The sequence below is a fragment of the Macaca fascicularis genome, chromosome 4, assembly GCF_037993035.2.
Source record: "Macaca fascicularis isolate 582-1 chromosome 4, T2T-MFA8v1.1".
NCBI classification, from domain to species: Eukaryota; Metazoa; Chordata; class Mammalia; order Primates; family Cercopithecidae; genus Macaca; species Macaca fascicularis.
In genome coordinates, this window is record NC_088378.1 from 162,809,189 (window position 1) to 162,825,522 (window position 16,334).

Here is a 16,334-nt window from a genome sequence, read left to right on the forward strand (position 1 = left end):
TACACAATAAATAAATGTTTGTTGAGTTAATCAGTTTTACGTAGCATTCATGATATCTATGTGTTTGCAGTCTCACAAACTAAACAGAAGTGTGAAAAATATCATTTTCATTCTATTTAAAGTCAAATGTATCCTTTTTCTGTGAACCGCAGGCAGCATAATGCTAAAAAAATCCCATGGCACATTCAAAAATGCATATGGAAGTGAGGAAGGTAGAAGAAAATGGCCAGTTTGGGAAATAATTCATATACATGGAAAAATAAAAGCTCTGAATAAAAAAGAAAGTTCAATCCTTTATAAAGAAATGCCCAGGCCATGCATAGACAGAAAAACTTACTTTATAAATTAGTTTAGTATTCTTGCAAAGTGCTAAAGCAATTTAGTGTCAGGATACACTGATTCTAATAAAAATAAATTAATAAATTTAAAACGTTCAGGCACCTATATTCGAAGGCCGCTAGGCATTTTAATAGGAGATAAGTAAGAACCATTAATCATGGTTTCCACACACTTTCACACGTTACCCTAGGCGACTGTGGCCGGGGCGAGGAACGGTGCTGTGAGGGTTCTGCTGGTGCTGGATAAAATAATGATTTTATCTGTGGGTTCTACACTCCATGTTGTCTACACTTTCACTCTCTTACAAGTTAAGTACAAAATTGTACCTGTTGACAACTTAATTTTTTCACCTTTTGGCCCTACCCTTAGGAAAAGGTAATAAAATCAGTGAAATGCGTATTTCTTTTCTACTTGCTTGGCATAAATTACTGTTTGCCTTGAGAGAGAAACTGGGAGAAGCCCAGTTGTGCACTGGCCTCCTTTACGCATTGACCATGTTTCTATCCACGAAGTGAGTTCAGAGTCACAAAGTTTATTAATAGAATCATTAACTTTTCTAGGATCAGAGACTTCCTTGAGCGGCTGATGAAAATGATGGGCCCTCTCTCCTCAAAGTGGACATTGGGAGTACGGTACATTCAGAGACTCCCTAAAGATCTACAATGCCATTTTGAGATCTTCTGTGCAAGGTACGTTTCAGATGTCATGCCTACATTCCAACGCAGTGATGACTACATGGAGAAAAATTCCAAGAAATGTCAACTGGGGAACAAATTGGTAACCTCTCTTTAGCCTCAACTCTTCTAACTCATGTTTCCCATGAAACCTCTGATGTATTCATACACAGAGGTTACAAATTAGCTAGATTTGATTCCTAGATTCAAAGACTATTTAGTCATAGATGCAGCAGAATTATGTGTTTTTCATTCTAAGCAGGGCTTTAAAACAGGGCATGTTGCATTTTCAGAAAAAATATTACAATTTCTTCCTTAAATGTTTTAACTGTAGAGTCGATCCCTGAACCACAGTTACGGGTACAGTTATGACATGGTGTCTATATGTTTGTCTTTCAAAAACTAAACAGAAGACGGATAGCTCTGCCCATCTTCGTTCTTCCATGGTTCCAACCAGCTGCACCAGCCCCTCTACCTCAATAACAGACTGAGTTCTATTTTCTTTTTCTAAAATTCTCTCTTTCCAAGAGTGCCAGAGAGCCCATTTTCAGTCATGATTTGAGGACTCCTATATAGTAAACCTCCTCTATGAGTGAAATAATTGAACCTAACACATTTGCTAGCTTTATAATCTTAACTAAATCACTGAACCTTTTTGGGATTTAGTTGTCTACTGTGTCAAAGAATAGAACTGGACTTTAATATCTAAGCTTGAATTAAGTTTAAGAGTCTATAATTTTTCAAACACGTGTGTATATGTGTATATATGTGTGTTTGTATATATTGCTCAGACCTAGTATTTTCTAAGCTGCTGATACCCTCTGAAAGAATTTCAAATACTCAAACATATCTTTTTCTTTTTAGCACATATTAAACATGCAGAACCATTTGAATTATCATCCAAGTAAGCTTGTCACCCAACTAAAGCATCTAAAGGTCACTTGCCAATTATTTCCTTGCAGTAGCAAGTCTGGAATGTCAAGTTTTGAAACATTAAAAAAATTGTGATTTCTTCATATACATTAGTTTCAGCCACATAAGTGTAAAATTCAATGCATAAATAACTACCCTGAGATATCATTTAAGAGAGAATTTGTGAGGTTCTACAGCATCAGATTTACCAGACAGGGGGCCTCATTGGTACACTGCCAGCACCCCACCCTTCATATGGTAGCACATAGTAAGTGCTCAGTAAATACCGAGCAAAGGAAAGGATCTAATAACGGATGCAGGATGAGCATAAAATCCAACAATTATTTCTGGGGAGAAGGAATTAGAAATTGAAGATCAGGTGTTAGCGGGTAGCAATCAGGGTGAGAAGATAAAAGACAAGCTGAAAAAGGAATGATAGCTGGGGGTGGGGAGAGGTCATGAAACTGATGAGGTGGACATGAGGGAAGGAGCAGAAAATGAATGTATTTTGCATACATTTTATTTAACAATGTGTAATTTTATTTATGGCAAAATATAGAATACTTTGTGTTCTCCACTGTTTAGATTAGTACCCATTTTACTGAATGAAACAGTCTTTTGAGTAAATGGAGGCTTGTGTGTTTTCAAACACCCAACAGAATCTCAGGAAATTTGCCTGAAGCCACAGGGTAAATTTCACAAGCTGAACAAGTCTATGCATGTATGTGTGTAAGCCCATCCACTTTAGCATCTCTCCTCATCTTCAAATCTGATTTTCTGTTAAATTTATCAATATTAATCTGCAGGTAAATGTTTTCAGCAAAAATTATGATATCAGTTAGGAATGTATTTGGTTGCAGGTATTGAAAAGGCCTGATGTAAAGAATATAAACAGATGTCTAGAAGTAAATGGCTGCTGGCATTGATTCAATGGCATCCTGCAATGATGCCACTAAGTGCCCAGGCTTCTTGCCTCCTTCCACTCTGTCATCCTGTGTTTGTTTGATTCCATTTTCATGGCTGCAAGATGGTTGCTGTAGTTCCAGTCATCACATCTACATTCAAGATGGGAAGAAAAGTAAGAGAGTGTGTGTGTGTGTGTGTGTGTGTGTGTGTGTGTGTGTGTGTGTGTATTAGATGGTGGTGGTAGAGAGATATGCTAACTACTGCTGTCTCCTTTTCATTAGCAAGTGTTAAAGGTTTTCCAGAACACAAGTGAGCTTTCATGTATATGTTGTTAGCCAGATGATTGTACAAATCTATCCTTAGAGGTATGAGAGAGTGAGAGAGTGAACATCTCATCTGGGGCTGGGCACATTGCTGTTCCAACATCATTTGGGTTCAAGTGACAAGGATGAATCACAGAATGGAAATACATTGAGAAATCAGTAGCACTTGCCCCAGCGATACTGCTGGAAAGACAGTAGAAATCAGAAGAATGAAAGCAAAAACGATAAATTTCTCTCCTATTTGGTGTTTAAATCCAGTCTTATTTCCTACAATTGCCTTGAATAGGTATTACCGCTTGCATGCTTACCTCAGGAGAACATTTAGTGAATAATGATATAAGTTATGTTTAAGAGTTTAAATAACAATGAGTCAGATGTGTACTGTGTTGCAATTTGTTTGCATACATGAATTTTAAATTTTCCTTAAAATCATTAAATATATTAAACTTGTATATAAACTCACTGATTTGCACATAAACAGTTTTGGAATTAAATTCCTGCTTTTTGGTTAGTAGATAGAATTGAGAATGCGGCAATATTTTACATGTAGAAGTGCTCAGGGAGAAATAAAAATTTTGTCTACTGTACATAAGTCAGAGAAATGGAGGAGAAAAGGCAGGAAGGGGAATAGAAATTGTTTAGATACTACAGGATGAGAAGGAGAATGGACTGTCAATAACGATTGTAGCAGGAGAAGAAAGGACAGAAATTAAAAATGTATTGAAGTTCTGTTTATTTTTTAAATTTAACTTTTACCATGGAAAATTCCAAGCATATACAAAAGAAGAGAGAATATATTGCAATAAACCTGCTTGTGCCTATCACTTGGCTTCAACAACTATCAACATGTGGTCAGTTTTGTTTCAATGTACACACTCCCCCACCCCCACATTATATTGAAGCATACCTCAGACATCATATCATTTCATTAGTAAATATCTATGTAGCTCTTTTAAAATAAAACAATGGTGGGTTTTTGTTTTGTTTTGTTTTTGAGACTGAGTCTCTCGCTCTGTCGCCCAGGCTGGAGTACAGTGGCACAGTCTTGGCTCACTGCAACCTCTGCCTCCCGGGTTCAAGCAATTCTCCTGCCTCAGCTTCCTGAGGAGTTGGGACTACAGGTATACGCCACCACGCCAGGCTAATTTTTGTATTTTTAGTGGAGACGGGGTTTCGCCATGTTGGTCAGGCTGGTCTTGAACTCCTGACCTTGTGATCTGCTTGCCTTGGCCTCCCAAAGTGCTGGGATTATAAATAAAACACTCTTTAAGCATGTAATTATCTTTGGAATCAGATAGAGCTGAGTTCAAATTCTACTCCAGGTACCAACAATTGGTGGGGCTTGGGCAAATTCATTTATTCACTCCATATATATTTATTAAGCATAATCTGGGAACAAGGAAGCAAACAAATAGACAAAATAATTCCAGGTAAAGATAGACGTATTGAAGGAAATCAAACAGGACAGTGGAACCAAGAATGACTGGAGGTTTACTTTACACCATGTGGTTGAAGAGGGATAAACCCTTATCCACTATACTGAGGTTTACTCATCTACAAAAATGGGATACTATGACCTGCCTCCTTCAGTTCTTGAGAATAAATTAGTATTTGAGAAAGTGCTTGGCAAAGGCCTGACACATGGCCAGCTCTCCATGACCATGGAAATCTCCCTGATTCCTGTGCATCAGAGCATGGTGCAGCAGTGATGGTCTGGTCTTCATTTGGATTCAAGGTGCATTTAGGTATGCTGGGCTGAATGTCATGCTCTAGGCTGGAGCCCTGTAACAACTCTATCATCTCTAATTTTATTCCTCCCCAAGGCACCTTATTCTAGAACTCCAGGAATCCTCGGAATTGCCTCCGGAAAATAAGGTTGCATTGGATCTGTCTTCTGTTCCTCCTTCCCCCACAACTTTGTGGGGAGTAGCTGGCTTATAAATTCACAGAATTTTTATGTAGAAAATACTCATTTGTTTACTAGGGTGAATATTTGAGGAGAGCTGCTTAGAGTCTTCCATTAAGTTTACAAAAAAAAAAAAAAAATCTTTTGAGATTGAGTTCTACAGTTTCCAATTTGGCAGACACTAAATTCTAATCTAAACAAAGAGCTGCTGGCAGTCTATCAGAAAAACAGAAAATTTTAGGTTCTAGAAATGGCTACTTTCTTGGGATTTAATGATGTTTTTCATAATATTTTAGCAGATCAACTTTTATTTATATTAAATGTAGGCTTTGATCCAACCTTCATGTAATGAAGCAACAAACAAGAAAAAAAATTCAATATAGTCATTCACTTTCTTTAGATTTGAGTAAATGCAAGACCAATAAGCTGCTGTTTACACAAATACTGCTTGTGTATGGCAGAGTAAATTGGAAGAACACAGGTCTCTCATTTTGAAGTAAGGATTAAATGGTTGTAGCCATTCCTGCTTGCTGAATCCTAAACTGGAACAATGAAAAGACTGAGGATGAAGGAGCTTTGGGACTAGCTTATCATTTTCTCCCTGCAATCGTGATTACATGTAGCTTTTACCAATTCCATCAATGGATGAGGCTCACCCCAGCAATTGGCTCCGGGGCCAATGAGTGCTGTTTGTTCAGCTTAGCACAGATTCCTTCTGCTAGGGCTTGCTGCTGACTGGCCACCTTTAAATTAATTTCTCTTTAGCCTTCCAGACTACCAGTACCCACGAGGGGGCTGCTTTAAGCCTTTAGAAAATGTCCTCCCTATTTCCCAGGGAAAGTCTCTTCCTCCCTTCCCCACCACCCCAGCAGCCTTCCATTTTATTTTCGGAAGGCAGCTTCTTTCTGGTGCATCCCTCTAAGGTTGAGGAGAGCTGACATGCACCACCTGGATCTTCTCTGACTTCCCTATCATCCAGATTTGCACCTCTGGCTTTCTCTAATCTGGATCCTTCCAACTTTGTCTCTTTCACTTCTCTTCTATTAATCTTTGATCCTATTGAATCTCTCATACGTGGTGTATTTCTACTGAGTCTTCCTCGTTTGTGAAATTAATTCTCCTTGTCCTCTCTGCATTTCCAAACCCTTTCTGATGGCGTTAGTTGTCTCTTGTTGCCATAACAAAGGATCACAAATGTAGAGGCCTAAACCAAGACAAACTAATCATCTGAGTTCTGTAGGTCAGAAACCCCACATGGATCTCACTGGACTAAAATCGAGGTGTCGGCTGACTCCATTCTTCTCCTATAGGCTCCAGAGGACAATCTGTTTGCTCTTTCCTGGGGTTGTTCGCAGAACTCAATTCCTTGTGGTTGTAAAACTGAGGTCTCCATTTCCTTGCTGGCTATTGAGGGTTGTTACCAGCTTTTAGAGACCACTGCATTCCTTGGCTTGTGGCTTCCTTCTCCCGCCTTCAAAGCCAGTGAAGGCAGGTGATATAGTCAGGCTTTGTGTCCCCATCCAAATCTTATTTGAATTGTAATTTCTATAAACCCCATGATCCCCACCTTTCAAGGGAGAGACCAGGTAGAGGTAATTGAATCATGGGGGAAGTTTCCCCATGCTGTTCTTATGATAGTGAGTGAGTTCTCACGAGATCTGATGGTTTTTTGAGGGGCTCTTCCCTTTTCACTTGACGCTTCTCCTTCCTGCTGCCTTGTGAAGATGGTGCCTTGCTTCCCCTTTGCCTTCCACCATGACTGTAAGTTTCCCGAGGCCTCCCCAGTCATGCTGAACTGTGAGTCAGTTAAACCTCTTTCCTATATAAATTGCCCAGTCTCAGGCAATTATTTATAGCAGTGTGAAAACAGACTAATAGAACAGGTGAGTCTTTCTCCTGTCCTTCTCTAACCCTCTGCTTCTCCTTTTAAGAACTCATGTGATTATGTTGCACCTATCCAGGATAATCTTATTTTAAAGTCAGCTGATTAACAACCACAGCCCTATCCACATTCTTAATTTTGCTTTGCTGTGTAACACATCACACCACAGTCACAGGTTCCTCGGATCAGGACGTGGACATCTTTAGAGAACCATTATTCTGCTCACCACCACAACAACATTTAAAAAAAAAAAATGTATATATATACACACACACACATACACACACATATATATACACACACTGTTTCTTAAGAAGACAATTATAATACATATTTGTTATAAATACACATTAGTAGAATAATTAGTTAAGAGACATAATGACTAACATCTATATACACATACACATTTATTTTCTTAATTATAAAAATGGCTTCATTATATATATTCTCATTTGTATATATACACAATTGTATATATTTGTACATATTTGTAGTATATATTTGTATACACTCATTTGTATATATACTCATTATATATATACATATATATGTACTCATTTGTAGACCTTTTTTCCACTTAACATTGTATTGAAAAGATTTTCCCATGATGTACAAAATTTCTTTACATTATTTTTACAGTTGTGTAGTATTCTATTGTATGAAGTACTATAATTTGATTAATCTCCTTTTGTGGTTTCTGTTAATTTCAGTTACTATAAAATTGCCGCAATAAACATAATAATCTTTTAAATACCTGTATAAATTCTATTTCCTCTGTCACTTTCCTGTACTTTTAATTTTCAGGGAAAGCTTTATTATTATTATTTATTTATTTATTTTTAGAGTTGGGGTCTTGCTTTGTTGCCCAGGCTGGAGTTCTGTGCTGCAATCATAGCTCACGGCAGCCTTGAACTCCTGGGCTTAAGTGGTTCTCCCATCTTAGCTTCCTGTGTAGATGTGACTATGGGCATGGCCCAACATGCTGGCTGAGTTTATTTCATTTATTTAATTAATGAATTTATTTATTTTAGAGATGGCATCTCACTGTGTTGCCCAGGCTGGTCTCAAATCCTGGCCTCATGCCATTGTCCTGCCTCAGCTTATCAATTTGCTGGGATTATAGGCTCGAGCCACTGCACCCAGGTGAAAACTTTATTTAAATTTTAAGGAGCTAAAAATTTGAAATTGACTCAAAGAGTTATTTATTTTCCTATTTGATTTTTAAATATTTGCATTTTGGATCTCTCATGTATTGATTCATTGATCCATTCATTCATTCTTTGAATATTGTTCAAATCATTCTACTGAGTCTTAACCCACAGGGCTAACATTTCTTGCATCTTCTCTCTAGCCCTTTGCCTAGAATCTTACAGTGACACATCTAATATCTACTAATAACTAAACAGGTGCTGAGTAGCAAGTGACAGTACTGGCTTCTTCGCCTTAGTTTACATTGGCTTTGGTTATACATCCTTTGCCCTGGCTCCCGAAGGAAGAAGTGTCCCCATTCTTCTCCTTTACCGGTGCCTGGTGAAGAAATTAATAGTCTTTCAGCTGTATTTATAAGCAAGCACAGAATTATGTGAACCAGAGCAGTTCACATGATTTATGCAGGGTCATGGGCTCAGTTCACAGGCAGGAGATTTTAGACTCCACCCTAGTATTTATATGATCTGCAGCAGAAAACTGGAAATGCTTTTTCTTCATGAATTTCAAAGTCTTACTCGAGAACCCAAGAGTTGTCAAAATCAGTCTGATATTTGTTACCATCTGATAATAAATTTAACAAAGTATATCTGTGCCAAACAAAACAGTAGAAGTTATATTGAATGCAGATATAGAGGACATAAGATCTCAACCACAGTCTGGGCACGGTGGCTCACTCCTGTAATCCCAGTACTTTGGGAGGTTGAGGTGGGTGGATCACTTGAGCTCAGGAGTTCCAGACCAGCCTGGACAACATGGTAAAACCCCATCTCTACTAAATATATAAATAAATAAATCAAACAAACAAAAATAAAATAAAATAAAAATGAATGAATGAATGAATGAATAAATAAATAAATAAATAAAAATTAGCCAAGGGTGGTGGCCTGCATCTGTAGTCCCAGCTACTCAGGAGGCTTACGTGGGAAGATCTTTTGAGCCCAGGAAGTCAACACTGAGTGAACTGTGATCATACTACTGCACTTCAGCCTGAGTGTCAGAGGGAGAAGCTGTCTTAAAAATAAATAAATACATAAATAAATAAAAGAACAAACATTAACAAGTGAGGAGAAAGTGCTATAATTACATCTTCTAGCTTTTAGAGGCATAATTAAAAAAATACTTTCTGTTCTCCAAGTGTCAGTGAAAAAGTTACCTAAATTGTTAAGAACCATAATGAACATTCCATTTGCCAACATGAGACCTCAAATTTCTCCCTATCTCATGATGTGTTTTCATTTTTTTTTCTATCTCACACTTTTTCTTTGGAATTACCAACAAACAAACAAACAAAAAAACTGAAGTATGACTGTTGATAGCTATGGTATATAAACTAATAACAGCATTTAGGAGGATCATTTTCCAATGTAACTGGTTAATGTATTAACATCTGTTATCTTCCTCTGCCATTTTCTTTCTTCTCTTTCCCCTCTTCTCATTGTTATTCTTTCGGTGGTGTGGTGGCAGTAATTCATGGTGAGATGACCTTTTATATTTATTTTTGTTTTTCTAAGGTTCTCTCTTTTCAATAGACTGCTTAATGAGCATAGTTAATCAATGATCACTTGTTAGCAATAACTTGCAAATTGAAAAAGGAAATCTCAGTTATTGGTAGCAGTGTAGGGATTGGTGGGAAACTGATAGATATTGAAAACTCTGGGACTAAAGCTAAGGGACTAAAAATGGTAGACTGAGTTGTTCATGCTATTTATTGCCATGGTGACTTTTTTTGGTTTGTTTTTGGTGATGATAACCTAAATGTAACCCCTTACTTAATTATACTTGTAATATTTGAAATGGCCTGAGGTATGGAGTCCATGGGTAGAGAGAAATTCACAGTATCCATAGGCTCTGTTAGAGGTGCTTGGAAAAATTAGGGAACATGAATAAACAAAACAAACTGAAACAGTCTATCCTCCTGTGGTTGGGAAGAGACAAACTATAAATGAAAACTTAATAAAAAAGCACATGATCTAGTGTAATAGAGTATAGAGTCAGGAGGTGATAAGTTGGTAGTAGAAAGAAATAGGGAATCTATAGTGGAGGACTGAAGGGTGGTTTGCAATGTTAAATAGCACGGTCAAGGGAGGCCTCATCAAAATATAAACATTTTAGCAAAGCCTTGAAGAAGGTGAGAGTATTTTATATACCTAAAAGGGAGAAGAGGGTTCTAGGAAGAGAAGCCAGCCAATGTAAAAGTCCAGGAGTCAACTGCCCATTCAGATGCTCCCTCCCAAGGGCATTAGCGAGTCCGCTGTTGAGATCTCCGTGTCATACTCCCCACTGCCCATTTGGTGTTAGCCTTTATTTTAGGGTTCAAACTCATCATTCAGTAAATACACTGTGGTTTTTCCCTTGATGACTATGAGAGCAGGAAGGGTGATCATCTGCATCCTTTTGAGTGAAAATCTACAAGACAGTTCTTTCTCTTGTTAATATCAAACAGCTCTTATAACTTTGGTTATTATGCTAACAACGCCTTACCAAAGACTGATAAGAATGTGGCCTTTTCAATCCTAATTGGCATGTTCCCTGGCTTTAGGAAGAACATAGGCAAAACCACAAAGAAGGGGAAGGAAAGGAATTCTAGAAATTCTAGAAACTATTTATAGTGAATCCTGCTTTAGGATTTTTGTATTTTTCAACAGGTGTTAAATTAAATTTGGCCTAAAACTACCTCCTTATGCATTTTAAATTCAGCCTAAGTGTGCATAGTGAACTGTAACCTTACTGGATGTGTAAACAGACTGTAACCTACTCTCATGCCAATCACTGAGTTTCGGCCATTCAAAGGTGGCCAACTATTCAAACCGTGTTCAAATGAGGCAAACACCCAGCTGCAACCTCACTTCCTTTTTCCGTAGTCACTTGCCTTTTCCTGTCCATAATTCTTCTTTGACCAGGAGGCAGTGCTGGAGTCTCTCTGAACATATTCTGGTTCAGGGGCTACCTGATTCACAAATCATTCTTTGCTCAATTAAACTGTGGTAAATTTAATTTGTCTAAGGTTTTTCTTTTAACATAGAAATGGCTTCCACTATAAACTGTGCTTTTCATAATCTTGGCTCTGTGATTTTTATAAATTTGTGATCATTTTCGGTTTGGAAAAGTCTGGCGCTCTCTCACCCTTTCACTAATGGTGTGATTATAGCTGAGGTGAGGAGATGGGTTCTGAGGCTGGAAAGATCAGAGACCAAGGCGGTCTTGGTGTGGGAAGTAATAAATACATCCGGCTGAGGGTATCTGGGTGAGAAGGAGCGCAGACCCTGTCCCTAGGCCAGGGGAGTCCAAGACTGAAACTAGTACTGAGAAAGAATAAACCCAAATTTATATGAAAAGACAGAAGCAGCTCCTTTATTACAGCCCCTACAGTTATGACAAATGAAGACACATCCAAGAACAGATAATGAAAAATTTTGAAATATTGCCATTGTTTCTCATATTCCTCAGACTCTTGAATTAATATAGCAAACCAAGTCTGAAGATAAAAAGCCAGAAGCTTTATCAAATACATTATGTCTGGCAGAAAGTCTACACTGAACTAACTCAATGTCCAAGTAGTGGCTTGGGTTTTGTGTAAGAAGTGGCATGGATTTTCCTGGGAGGTCTTAATTTGCTTATCTCTTCATCTGAAGCCAAAGTGTATAGCTACAGATGACTTCTGTACTTTTTCTATTGGGTTGTTATATTTCATTCTTCTTTATTTCTGGTTTGGTTTTCTTACTTTCTGGAGGAAACAGGAAGTTCTTTTCTCTAGATCTCAAGAACATTTATCCATGATGGAAAGGGAGAAGGAATAAATTTAATGATAAATCTTGAGTAGTAGTGTCTCTAGAAAGTAGCTTTTAAATATTGATCTTTGCAGAAAGCTCAACTTGTGCAAGAGTTAGGCATTATATAGATGATAAAATATATGCAGTAGAATAAATGCTTTAACTTTACATTGAAATTGTTTTAAAGACCAGCTTTAATTCCAGATTTATTCTGTTGTTTTCATTGCTATACAAATAAGAATATAATATTTTCTTTCTCATTTGATTCCCATTGTATATAAATCTGCACAATAATACAAACTGTTATTTTCATAACCAATTTTTAATTTTTAATATTTTTCAAAATATAGAATTATACATTTGCTAAAAAGTTAGGATTTATACCTTACAGACAAGGAACTGTTTCCCAATTTTGAACAAATTTCTTCTTCTGGATGTTTTTATATATTGAAGTATGGAAAATATAACTTACTATTTTTGTGTTTCTAAGTGTCTTCATATTCATGGTTGTATTTTTATATAAAACAGTAAAATATAATTTGTTTACAATTATCTAATTTCTGATTGTCATGATCCATTTCTTACAGGAAAGTTATTTATCAACAAAAGCAAAAACACAGTATATCAAAAGCATGTAATCACTTTATGTTTGAAGATAAGGTTATGGCAGAGTTTTCTAAGATTCTGCTGAGTGGAGTAGAGAAAAATAAAAAGGTGCAATAACCCTATTTTAATAAAATCTTTTTCCTTGCTGTTAGTATTGTGGTTATACAATAGGTTAATTCAACATACATGGAGGCTTATGGTTCTTAAATATAGAAATTGTTCCATTACTAATTTCCCCAAAGAGATTTCTGCAGTAAACGCTGTGAAATGTATATTAAAAGCAATACATAAACCGGTCTAGCCCTTAATAATTCCTCTCAAACCTGAAGATCTTTAAGTTCTGTTGTTATACTGTTGAGCTTGCATAACAAACAAACAAGCAAAAAACAATCACCACCTAAAAATCTTATTAAAATGAAATAATAATCTGAAAATGACAATCTATTTTTTCCCCTTTTTCTTTCCTTCCTTAAACTTAACCTAAACTGCTTTTTTTTTTTTTTTCCTTTCCTGGTAGTTTTAAATACAAAAGGACAACTAAGTACCTTCATTTTAATATTCATTATTTCTCTTATAGTCTCAAGAGGAAATAATCATAGATTCATTTTGTTAAAGCCTGAACTATGATGTGATAAAGTTAAAAAGTCACTGTTATTTTCCAGGTTTAAATGTGATCTTTAAAATAATTTAGATGTGCATCTGTGTGTTTTGTTGGTATGCAACATATTTTCCATGAACAACACAACAGCTAAATCAACTCTGCGTGATTTTACCTCCTTTCGGCACTCATGCATTTATAAATAAATTATATCAGCTGTGTACCTACTTTGTCACTTTCCACCATGAGCTCACACAACTCATCATACAGCAGACATTTGCAAAAGCGGGTGTGAAATTTAGACCAAGTTCCAGGAAAAGCAGTTGACTTTCTTACCTCAAGGCGTAAAATCATAGGCCCTTTGCCAGGTTTGTGGACATTTCATTCTTTAATAAGCTAACTTCTCTCTCCACTCAGCTCTGTGCTTTTCTCCCTCTCCCTGTCTCCCGGGGCCACTCTGGAAGAAGAAAGAACCGCCCAGGTGAGCTGGTCATTCACTTGTAGGCATTAGAATGGCAGAGCTCTCACCTGTGGGCTGTTTAGGCTGCAAACATTACTAAGCTACTTTACAGAAAGTTATGTAAAGAGCTGTTAATGTTCCCTGAAGACTCCTGCCATGCTGGCTGTACAGGCGTTTGGAAAGAGGCAGGTCGGGACGTGTGTGGACGCTATCCCTCGCTATTTATGAGCTGAGCAGCTTGCGGTGAAAAGCTGTCATTTTCCCCCTGGGTGTGTAGAACCAGTTTCTCCGGCATGCCAGGCCACGAAGCTGAGGCTTATCCAAAAGGAGGGGCGGGGAGGTGGGCTGCAAGGAAAGCCAGAGATGTATCATTTATTTAAACTCTGAGTGGGGAGAGAAAGTGAGGATAAAAAGAAGAAAGGAAAAACTATCTTAGAAAGTTCTCTCAATTATCTGTGGCTTCCTATGGTGGAAACATCTTCTCTTTTCATTCAGTGGAAGTGGAGGGAAATGTGGGAATTAAGTTATATGGAGAAGCAGCAAGACTTACCGTCCACTGGCTGGACCAAGTCATTGGCAGAGATAATTCCCGATCGACTTTCATCCCTTACAGATTAAATTTATCTAGAAAAACTCAAAGTTATCCAAACTGACTAAAAATGCCCTTTTCTATTCTGGAAAAGATTTGAATCATCCAAAAGGAATAAAAGTGCCCTTTCCTATTTTGGAAAAGATCTGAACCAACATCTAAACTAACCCCATTTGAATTTTTAAATGGTATGTATAGTACGTTGGTATCTAACCAGGGACCCCAAACCTGTGCTGTCACCATAGAATAGAAAAAATGTAAACGTAACAGGTTACAACAAAAATCCTTCTTTTTCGCTTGCCTGCAAAAGTCTAGGCAGTTGGAATTCTTTAGTAGGCCTGCTTGTACTTTTCATAATGCCGTATATAGGCAAATAGGCTAGGCATTGATCACAAAATGGACTTGTAAATGACTGTGCCTGCTGGTGTAAATCAGTGCCACCCAACAAAACAGAGGAGCCAGACCATAGTGTAGTTGTTGCTTTTCTTGAATTTTCTTAATATATCTGTTTTTTTTTTTTAAATGATTCTAACTGTCAACTGGGATTATTAGACTGCATAATGATATTTTTTATGTCCAAACACATGAATAAAATTACTTTTCCCCCATGTATATTATGGTTACATATGCTTTCTGAAAGTAAATTAACATAGAAATAAATCTGTGATGTCAAGAATATGCATTAACCTGTTTGGGCCTTATAAATATGTAAAAATAGCACCTAGTGCTTTGCCTCTCTCTGGTAGTGTAATATCTTATCCTGAATCTAGAACTGGACATTTTGTATATTAGAATATACAAATTCTAATTCATTCATATGTTGAAGTCCTGATCCCTCACTGTGAGGGTGCTATATTTACTCAATGCAATTTAATAGTAATTTAAGAAAATATGGTGTGTTTGGTTTTGTACCTGGTGGTCAAGGGAATACAATGAAGACTGTCACGTGGTCTTACCTTTTTGAGGCTTATCATCTTGCCTTAGATGTGACTAATGCATTGTTGCCTGGGCTGTTGCATCAGATTCTACTTTGCCTTTATTCTTCTTCCAAATTGTTCTTCACACGTCTTCTAAAGAAATTCATCTTAGCTTTCTTCCCTCTTCCCCTCTTATTGGTAGAGAAGATCCTCATTGTCACTCCCCTTTGTGGCCCAGCGCTCTGGCCACACGAGCTGTCACAGTGGCTTTCAGACTCGCGGCTCACTCATCTCTGAATGTTTGTGTGTGCTGTTCCCCCTGCCTGCTTTTCCACATCTAACTCCATCCACCTGGGAAAAGTCGTCCTCATTCCTTAAGGAATCTGCTCATGTAGCACTTGTGTTTTGCACAAGACCTTTCCTGCTGCCTGCCCTCCCCGGCAGGGCTCGATCTTCAGAGTCCTCCTCCTCCTCCTTAACTACCCTTCTCAGAGCTCTTCATGTGTTCTTTGAGTGCCTTTGGTGTGCTTGTCAGTATCCTTGACTGGCCTGAGTGCTCTTGGTGGCCAGGGTTTTTGTCTTATTCAATCTTTGTGCCACCACCACATAACACATCTGGGTAGACACTCAACAAACGTCTGCTGAATGCACAGTCCCTTCATCACCTAAAAAATGATTTTCAAACAACACTAAGTCTGCATATAGTTTTCTAGAACCACGAAGGCTAGAAGAAAACTGATTTACTCAAAATATCTAAATTGGTTCTGGCTTTGTCTTTGTCTTTCCTGCCTTCTTTACCTTCATCTACTGACTGCTTCTCTTAACAGTGAACAAATCCCATGAACCAAACCACCTCTTTCCCCAGCTTAAGCTCTATAACAGCTCCCATCATCCTTAGAATAAAATGAAGGCGTTACCTTGGCTAACAAGGCCCCCTGCAATCTTGTACTCCCAGTCCCCCCAACCTCACGCTGTTCTCTTCCCATCATAGACTGCGTTCCAGACACAGAAGCTTCTTTTGGTCCCTAGAACATGCCAGCCTCTCTTCTGCCTGGAGGTCTTCACACCTGCTGTTCCATCTGCTGAAACCCTTTTCCATTTTCCACAGGGCAGGCTTCTTATCTTTCAGGTATCAGCTTCAACGTTGCCTTTTCAAAGAGGCCTTTCCTAATCACCTCTTCCCCGTCCTTTTCTCTAGGACTACATCTATATTTGTCCTTCAAAGCCAAATCACAAGTGATTG

At 37.8% G+C, this 16,334-nt stretch overlaps 1 long non-coding RNA gene across 2 annotated transcripts in view; it reads left to right on the forward strand.

The window, feature by feature from the left end:
* Positions 1–899: 899 nt before the first annotated feature.
* The window catches only part of LOC123572884 (uncharacterized), a 35,134-nt gene continuing 19,699 nt past the window's right edge, over positions 900–16,334 (forward strand). For both annotated transcript variants that reach the window (XR_006697427.2, XR_012434487.1), the window contains exon 1: positions 900–1,028. This is a non-coding gene — a long non-coding RNA (uncharacterized lncRNA). The remainder of the gene's footprint in view (positions 1,029–16,334) is intronic.